This window comes from Capra hircus, chromosome 17, assembly GCF_001704415.2.
Source record: "Capra hircus breed San Clemente chromosome 17, ASM170441v1, whole genome shotgun sequence".
Lineage (NCBI taxonomy): Eukaryota > Metazoa > Chordata > Mammalia > Artiodactyla > Bovidae > Capra > Capra hircus.
In genome coordinates this window covers 2,128,613-2,138,715 of record NC_030824.1, presented here as the reverse complement: position 1 = coordinate 2,138,715, position 10,103 = coordinate 2,128,613, and the positions used below count along the sequence as shown (strand labels likewise).

Below are 10,103 nucleotides of genomic sequence, written 5' to 3'. Positions count from 1 at the left end.
CAATATGCGGCAAATATATGACAAAGGTCCATACAATAAAAGCTGCGGTTTTCCCAGCAGTCGTATAAGGATGTGAGAGCTGGTCCATAAAGGAGGCTGAGCACCTAAGAACTGATGCCTTTGAACTGTGGTGCTGGAGAAGACTCTTGAGTCCCTTGGACTGCAAGGAGATCAAACCAGTCAATCCTAAAGGAAATCAGTCCTGAATATTCATTGGAAGGACTGATGCTGAAGCTCCAACACTCTGGCCACCTGATGCAAAGATGTGACTCACTGGAAAAGACTCTGATGCTGGGAAAGACTGAAGGCTAAAGGAGAAGGGGTCGGTAGAGGATGAGACAGTTAGACAGCATCACTAACTCAATGGACATGATCTGGGCAAACTCTGGGACAGGGAAGCTGGCATGCTACATTCCATAGGGCTGCAAAGAGTTGGACACGATTTGGGGGCTGAACAACAAACAATATGCTACTAAACAACCACTGAAGACGTCAGAGAAGAAAGTTAAAAAACACCTGGAGATGAATGAAAATGAGGCTACAACAATCCAAAATCTGTGAGGTGTAGCAGAAGCAGTTTCAAGAGGGAAATTCATATTTATGCAAGCCTACCTCAGGAAACAAGAAAAATCTCCAAGAAGAACTGAACCCTGCACCTAATGGGATTTTAAAAAGGAGAGCAAACAAAACCCAAAGTTAGTAGCAGGAAGGAAACCATAAAGAGCAGAAATAAATGAAATAGAGACTTAAAAAACAATAGAAGAGATCAGTGAAACGAATCTTATCTTTGATTAGATAAACAAAATGGACAAACCTTTAGCTAGACTCATCAAGAAAAAGAGGGCCCACATCAGTAAAATCAGTAACGAAAAAAGAGAAGCCACAATCAACACCACAAAAGCACAAAGGATAAGATTACTATGAACAACTATATGCCAACAAAATGGACAACTAGAAGAGATGGACAGAGTCCTAGAAATGTACAGTCTCCCAAGACCCAACCCGGAAGAAACAGAAAACATAAAAAATTTACCAGTAACTAAACTGAATTAGTAATAAAAAAAAAAAAATCCCAACAAACAAAAGTCCAGGACTAGATGGCTTCACAGGTGAATTCTACCAAACATTTAGGGAAGAGTTAATACCAATCCTTCCCAAACTATTCAAAATATTGCAGAGGAAAGAAAGCTTCCAAACTCACTCTATAAGGCCAGCATAATTTGAACGTATCCCAGTTAATCACTTGGATATTTGGGGTTCTTACAATAACATATGTGCAGTCACTCGATGTGTTTACTGAGTAAGTCCAATATCTAGTCCCTTTTCAACAAATAAAGATTGGTGGGGGGAATATCTACAGCTTATTGATGAAGTCACACTTTGAATTTTCTCAATCCCTTTAACTACAGTCTTTCTGTGCTGTGCACTGAGGTGACTGAGGTTAACACAGCCCCTGGCAAATATGAGAACATGACTTCAGAGAAATCTGGCTTTCTGGTATAGCTTTTCTAGGTGTAAGTTACAGCAAACCTCTGAATGATGCCTTCTTGCAATTCTCTCTCCCTTTCATTTTTAAAGCTCTACTGGTAATTTACTGTGTAATGTCTTACTCACTTTCCAGCTCTTTAACCTTTCTCTTGGCAGGAAGCAGTTGCTTTTTGTTTGTTTAATGAGAAGAGATGTTAGAAAGGCCTGCCTCAGATGTCTTATATTATTGTATTCTGTTCATGCTAAGATTGTAAGTATCCTGAATCTTAAATTAGGGATCTTCTCAGTCAGAGGCTATTAGTACTTACATATTTGCATTAGGTTAGTATGAACTAAAGGAAGGGGGAAAAAAGCCTCTCATGGGGCTGAGTTGGACTATGTTCTCATAGGACTTCTAAACCAATTTTGGTAACTGTCATTTTCCAAGCATCAAAACGTAGAAAGGGCCTCAAAATATGGACTGTCAGCAATGTGGCAAATCACCTCTCAGATCCATGTACAGATGTACCACGGTGCAATCACAGAAAGGCAGTTTAAAAATCTATTTCCTTTGAAATCTTTTCTATTAAATGATAAACATTAAGAATAAAATCATTTTACATGTCAACAAAGTTCATAGCAGCAAACAGAACTAAGTAGCCAAACACAACATTTCTGTGTTTGAGCATTCAATACCTTCCCTAGGGCACTCAAGCAGGCAGCAGCCTGTCACCACACAGCCCCTGTCATTTCCTGTTCCAGTTCATTAAACCCCAGGCTTTCCCCAGAAACATACAACCCACATGGAGATTCCTCTGCCAGTCGGAAAAGATCAATTCAAAGGATGCATAAATTGATACGCCACTCTGGAGTGGGCATGAACGCCATAATCCTACACAGGCAATTGTGTTTTAGGTTGATAGCGTGTGGGCAAAAGCAGCAGGAGCCTAAGTTTAGACCTTGTATTCGGGGTTTCTTTCATACTAACTGGCTTCTCTGTGGCTGCCAATGAATGGATCAAGTTCAAAAGCTAAAGCCAAGTTGGCAATTTTTTATCTTTGCCTTCCTCTCTTAAAAAATACAATAAATAAGTAAGGATATAGCCAATTTACACACACAGGCTGATGAAAAACTTCAATCATTTGTCTTTCCTTCTCAGTGATACTTAAAATGCTAGGATTTCAGAGTCACATTCACAAACACTTTTATAAACACCACTGATCCCTAACCCCCAAAAAATCACATGGCTACTGTATGCCCCAATGGAAATGAGGATAACAGCTTAATGCAGAAGTGAGCGGGCTCAAAACCACCTAGCTGGCATACTCCCCTTAACCGCGAGCGAGGCACCTGGGACTGTGAAGCAGCACTGAGCTTTCAGAAGCTTGTTGCTGACAGGAGTGGAAAGACAGGCTCCTCCATCTCCCTTTCTTTCCTGCTTCTAAAGTCGTGGGCAAAATGTCTGTTTTTATTGTCCTGAAGTGGCCAAAACCACTGCCATAAAATGTGCAAAGCAAATTATATATACACATTCTCCTCCTAAAATGCCACCTCCTTTGTGACGCTGTCTTGATTCCCCATTCAGAATGCAAAGCTCCCTTCTCTACATGCCATCATATAATTTCTCCATTAATGTTTGCAAACTGTTTTCTATTAGAGTAATGTGTTCACAGGTCTCCCTCTCTTACCAAACTCCCTCTCTCTGAAAAGTTCCACAGCTCAGGGACCAAGTCTTTATGTCTCTGGTCCCTACAAGGCCAAGCAGAGTTCCTTATAAATGGTAGGAGCAAAATAAATGTTTGATGAATGAATAAATATGGTGGTGTCAGATTTATGATGGCTGGAAGTTATGATGATGTTAAGAGCAGCTGCTCCTCCACCTCAATCTCTTTTCCCTGCATTTGGCATCATGATTATGTGCACTGAAGGAGAGAGATTTAGAGATTACATTTTATATTCAATATGTCTATTTTGATAATGTTCAAGTAAAAACTGTCTTTTGGAAAAATTTCCAGTGTTAAACTGAATTTGGTGGGGAAAAGTTTCAGTCAGTCAGACAAAAGGCATCTCTGCTTTCAGGGATGGCAGTGTGCTCTCACACACCAGGAAAAAACAAAAACGGCAAAATACTAAAAGCTGAGAGGACTCCACAAGTCTCTCACCATAACAGCAGGTGCTACCTACAAAAATTGCCAAGAAGAAAGAAGGAACCCTGAATAGTCTTTGGTCCTCAAAAGCGGAAGTCTGCCTAGATGCTAATGAGTGAGTGACAGCTGTTTCAGGTGCACGGAGTACAGGAGACACGTGTCTACAGAGGGAAAGGTCAACTTTAGGCAATGAAAAGTCATCTCAAAAGAGACCTTCCCCCTCCATTTGCGTCTGTTTCACATGTTATTTTACTACTGGATACAGGATTTGGCAAAACTTTAACAACTGGTTATTTGTAAATTTCTAAACAATGATCACTTTCTCCTACAACAAACGTTTTTTCCTTCCAAAACAAACAAGATACTTTGCTTTGACAGGGGCAAGTTCCAATCTCTTAGCACTGAAAGGCATAAAAGAAGATGGAAAATTGTTTGAAATACCATATAGCACTTTTGAGTTTATGAGGCCATTATCCCAAGGGCTGGATTTAATCAAAAGATGAAGAGTACAAGCTCAAAAGCTTAGCTGACAAGAAGCAAGTCTTGGGATTTTTGTGTTTAAGCTGTAAGCCAGGTTCTCAGAAAAGTAATCAGAAACTAGACTGGCTGGAAATAAGAAAGAGCCTTGAAGTGAGAGGTGTGATACCATGGGTTGTAGCTGTGATTTGGTCTCAAAAACCCTGGCGACCTTGAGCAAATTACCCAAACTCTCATCTGTAAAGTTCCTTCATAATTTCTAAAGCCCCATCAATTTTTTTCATTATTTAAACAAAACATTTAAAATATTTTTTATTTGGCTGCACCGGGTCTTAGTTGCAGCATGCGAACCCTTTGTTGCGGCATGCACAATCTAGCTCCCTGACCAGGGATGGAACCCAGGCCCCCTGCACGGGGGCATCTTAGCCACTGGACCACGAGGGACACATACGTACATGCAAGCTCAGTCATGTCCGACTCTGCGACCCCACAGACTATAGCCCGCCAGGCACCTCTGTCCGTGGAATTTTCCAGGCAAGAAAATGGGAGTGGGGTGTCATTTCCTTCCTTCTCCAGGGGCTCTTCCTGACCCAGGGATCGAACCTGTCCCTCTTTCGTCTCTTGCGCTGGCAGGCAGATTCTTCACCACTGTGCCACCTGGGAAGCCTAGCATGATCCATTTTTAACTGTCTAATGTTGCTCCTTAAGTCATCTATTAGTTCATCCAACAATATGAATACTTACTGAATACCCTCAATAAATATAATAAAGGACAGTTTCAGTCCCCAAAGAGTGGTTCAGTCAGTGAGGAAAGTGACGGTTTCACCCACAGCTGCTTGTGCTCATTTATCCTTTTCAGTTCTAAACAAAGGTCACAAAGGAACGCAGAAGGGACAATGAATGGAAAGGAGTAGGAGAAACTCCACAGAAGCTCTCGGGAGGAAAAGAGGGTAATTTATCATTTCAGTCCATCAAATTTGAGTGATTACTGTGTGTGAGCCACTGTGCTGGGCACTGGGGATCCTGTGGGGACCTGAAGAGATGAGACCTTTAATGAAGCTTACTTGTATTCTTGGTGGTGAAGAAAGAAAAACAGGTTAACACATCAATGAGATCCAGATTGCGCTTAGTTCTAGGAAGAAAACAGTGACAAGGAGAGAGAATAATGGTATGTGTCTGTGGTGTGGACTTCATCAGCACAGGGAAGGCTCTTTGGAGATGGTGGTGATCGGCTGACTGAGAACTGGAGGCAGGTGAGAATGAGCACAGCCAGCACAGCAGGGTTAGCGGCCCAGCCAGAGGGAAGCAGGAAAACGCTGGGACCGGAAAGGGCTAGAGCAGAGGGACCATCTGCATGGGAGCTTAAAGAGCAGTTACTTTTGGAAAACGTAGAATTAGAGTGCAATGGCTGACCCTTGAACAACACGGGTTTGAACTGCATGGGTCCATCTACACGCTGACTGTTGCCAATAAATAGTAACTCTACGATCCACCGCTGGCTTAAACTTCAGAGGCGAATCTCAGATGAGGGTAGCCGACTACAAATTTACACTCAGATATTTGACTGTGAGGGCTGTCAGCACCGCAACACCCCAGTTGTTCAAGGGTCCACGGTAGTTCTCAACTAAGGGTGATTTTGCCGCCCAGGGGACATCTGACAATGTCTGAAAACATTCTGAGTTGTCAAATGATTTGGATTTGAGCCGGGCGGGTACTACTGCTGAGACTGAGAAAACCTGCACTAAAGGAATTAGCTGCCCAAAGATGGGTTTTAGCCGTTATGTTATAAACTCACGGTTTTGCCAACTTGAATCTTTTTTTTTTTTTTTTTAACTGTGAAAACAAATTAAAAATAGGTTTCAAGGGGACTTCCCTGGCAGCCCAGTGATTAAGAATCTGCCTTCTAATGCCGGGACACAGGTTCGAACTCTTGTGGAGGAACTAGAATCCCACATGCTGCGGGGCTGCTAAGCCTGCCGACCGCAACAAAAGATGCCACGATGAAGGTGCCACGTGCTACAACTAAGACGAGACACAGCCAAAGTTAAATGAAATAAATACTAAAAAAAAAATAGATTCCAAGTGACCCGCCGCTTCATGCACTCCCGCAGGAAACCCCACTGCAGAGGTTCGAGGGGCTCTGCGGCCCGCGGAGGATCTCCACAAGATTCTACGTGTGCAGCGGGGCCCGCGGGAACTGGGCCTGAGCGGACGCACCCCACTGCTCACGGGGGTTACCTCTGCGCAAGGGACGAGGTGAAGGGCAGTGTGAGAGGAGTACATGTTAAGTGCTTATTTCCAAAATTACCAACGCGTATTAAAAATAAGGCAAAGCGGGGTCCACACCGAGAAGAACTAGAGATGCCCTCCGGCGCGAAACCTCGGTGGCCTGGGTCTCCAGCGCCCTTCGTCGCCGTCAGCCCGCTCTCTCCCGTCCCCTGCGCCGCCCCCGCGCGGGCGCCCTGGCCTCTCTGGGACCCCTCGCTCCGGGCCTCGCCCAACACGAACCCCACCGTCCCTCAGGCTCCAACCCAGGACCCTCGTTGCCCGCGAGATGCTCGCCGCCGCTCTCTCACCTCAGCCGGCAGGCGTCTCCTCGACGTAAGGTTTACCGCGCGGAGCGGCCCCGAGCCGAGAGCCCCGTCGAGGTCCGTGTGCGGCACCTCGAGCTCGGCGCGGGTCCCTCAAGCCGGAGCGAGCCCTCAGAAAAGCGAGAAGCGCCGCAGAACCGACGCCGCGCCGGCGGCCTGACGGCTCGGCTCGTGGGCTGCAAGCCGCCGCCACGCGGGGCACGCGGACCCGGCGTGGGGGCGGGGCTAGCTGGGGGCGTGCCAGTCAACGGGCGCCCTCATTTGCATATGCGTGAGACGGCGCGAGGCCGGTCGCTCGGAGCGCGAGAATTAATGAATTATTCACGAGGCGTCTCGTCTCGCCCCGCCCAGGAAGGCCTCGGTGACTATTCACAAGCGCCAGAGGCGAGTTTCAGCCAGAAAAGCCGGTTGAGTCCCAGTCACCGGAAGGCGTCAAGCGGCTGAGGTGAGAGCTGCCCAAACGCGAGGAATACGGAGAAAAACGGGCGCTTTGAACGTTGTTAGTTCTCTTAGGTTTTTGTTTTTCTTTTCGTTTCTTTCTACCTGAGGCTTTAAGTTTGGTTTGAAAGTATTTCTCTTGAGGCCCGAAGTACTCTGAGGAGTAGCAAGAAAGCCGGGGCTGAGAGAAAGGGCAGAGGAAACCCCCAGGTTCCATTTCCCCCCAAAAGCTTGATGATGAAAAATGTCACATTTACTGAGGGGTCGGGGGCAGGGGTGGGGGGTGGAAAGAATTGTGCTGGAAACACTCACATTTCCACTATCAAGGTAGCTTTTTAAATGAGATATCGGTGGAAAAGAAGGAATCAGTTCGGGGGGAGGGGGCAGTGGCAGCCCCCAAAACCGATACCTGCATGCTGCAACACGCAGTCGGATGGGGAGCTTTGGGGGATTATCTTCTCGATCAGGTTTTCTCCAGCCGTGGAGGCCTTTTGCCAGAATCAATGGCTGGCGCAGACCAAGAGGGGAGCGAGGAGGGTGTGAGTCCCCACGGGCTGACCTCAAGTTCGTCTTTCGTCTTATCCAGGATTTGCCATTTAATCTGGACTTTAGTTTCCCAAACAGTGCAGAGTGTATCTTGAAACTCAAGACTAGCCAGTCACCAAAATGTGTTCAGTTGTGCAGAGCGCTGGACTCAGTGTGCAGTAGTACATCGTGTACTTGGCTGATGAAATCGAAGAAAAAGTAAAGGAGTTTTAATCTAATTAGGATAATCTGATTTCTCCTCCACTGGGCCATAAATCTCTTGAGATGGGAACAGCATTTTACGTCTTTGTAAGCCTACTCAAAGATTCGTGCATGGTAGTCACCCAGTAAATGTTGAATAGAATGAATAAATGAAGTAGCATGAAGAAGGTATTAAAAAACCAAAAGAGCATGAACAAATACCCAGTTAATACGGTGGAAACCATTTACTCTGAGTGAGCAGGGAGTAGGGGAATTAACAGGACCAAATGGGATTTGTTAAAATAAAGAATAATAATTTATGGGACCAAACTCTGTGAAACCTCTGAGTAACAGGGTGAATTTTGGCAAACAAAGTCCCTTTGCTGGATTTTCCTAGTCTTTGTAGTTTTATATTTTACATTTAAATCTATGATCCATTTTTAATTAATATTATTATGTGATGTCAGATTTAGGTTGAGGGGTTTGGGGGTTTTTTGGTCTATGGATGTCCTGTCGTTCCAGCACTGTTTGTTAAAAAGACCATCCTTCCTCCACTGAATTGACTTTCCTTTTCTTTAAACCTGAAGGGATTGGGTTAGTTGCAGAGAATGTCTCCTCTTCCTTCCAACTTTATGATGCAAGCCCATTTATGTTGACATGTACTTCCTTTGAGGAAAGCCATCCTTCATATCATATACATGTAAGGAAGGTCATCTAGCTGCATTTTAGAATCCAGCTATTGGATATTATTCCTTTGCTCGAAAATGGATTTTCTTGTTTAAAAAAAAAAAAACAAAATGGTTTTGAAAGATTGGGAAAGATGGGTGGAAATCATTAGGAAATCAACTGTTATTGCCTTTGGGCACATGTAATGAAACTGTTTTTTTGTGTGTCACTCAGAATGCCACGTCCCCTTCCACACACACCCCTCCCCCCAACTCCCACCTTCCTAGGAGGCTTAGGCCTTCAGAAACTAAACAATAGCTGGTTAATCTTTATCTGAATCTTGGATTCACACATGAAAGGGTAAAGTAATTATTGTGTCTCCATTTTAAATAGGCCAATTGACACGTAGGTCAAGAGGTAAGCCCAGAGTGAGTCTTTATCTGAGAAAACACAGAAATTTTGCCTTTTTCAAGAAGATCATAATCCTCATCAGAGCAGACATATCAAGCATAAGAATGAATGGTATTGAGGCCCTGTGAAGTTTCAGATGTGTGTGAATCCAATACACAAGCAAAGTGTAAGACAAATGTCAAAGACATTTGAAAGTTAGAGTTCTGTTCTTAAAACTCACAGTTTTGAAATCTCTTAGGTTTTTAGATAATGAGTCAGAACAAGGTGATAAAAAATCAGAATAATTCTCTGAGAATACATGATCTATGGAGTCATAAACTCCTGGGGCTGTCAGCTTGTAAGCTTTCAAAATTAAGCAGTTTGTACTTGAATAGGAGACCTCCACAAAACACCTGCTCAAAGGGAAAACAACAGTTGCAACAGAATAGTTAGAAGTTGAAAGGAAACTGGCTATTTAAAACAATTATTTAGATCTTTTCTGCCTTCCTGAAGCCAGCTTATTTTAGAACATGGAAAAGAGACACTACCATGTTTAGAAACCAGCAAGAAAGCTCAGCAACTAGGAAGGTGCTGGTAGTGCATTATTTTGGATGCAGTGAAAGCAAGGGAATTTAATTGTGCTGAGTCACTGTAGGAAAACCCCTAAATTATGAGTCAGTTTTCTTGATTTTTATTCTCAGTTCTGCCACTAAGTGGTTGATTGACCTTGAATAAATCAACTGACTTCTCTGGACCTTGATTTTTTTCACCTAGAAAAATAAATGTTTGGACTAGATCATTCAAAGTTCCTTCTGCCTCTAAAATTCTATAATTCTTTTCTAGACCCTTAATTCTTCCCTGTCCCTGTATTACTTCTCTATTGATCCAGCGTATATATTTTTTAGCACCTACCGACTTTATTCCAGAACCACATGATGCAAATCACTGCAGATGGTGACTGCAGTCATGACATTAAAAGATGCTTGCTCCTTGGAAGGAAAGCTATGACACACCTAGACAGTGTATTAAAAAGCAGAGACATGACTTTGCCAACAAAGATCTGCATAGTCAAAGCTATGGTTTTTCCAGTAGTCATGTACAGAGAGAGAGTTGGACCATAAAGAATGCTGAGTGCCGAAGAATGGATGCTTTCAAACTGTGGTGCTGGAGAAGACTCTTGAGTCCCTTGGACTGCAAGGAG

At 43.9% G+C, this 10,103-nt stretch overlaps 1 protein-coding gene across 1 annotated transcript in view; it reads left to right on the top strand.

The window, feature by feature from the left end:
• The window catches only part of HORMAD2 (HORMA domain containing 2), a 67,923-nt gene continuing 64,837 nt past the window's right edge, over positions 7,018-10,103 (top strand). The window contains exon 1 of the mRNA XM_005691624.2: positions 7,018-7,127. The gene's annotated coding sequence lies outside the window, so the exon portion shown is untranslated. The remainder of the gene's footprint in view (positions 7,128-10,103) is intronic.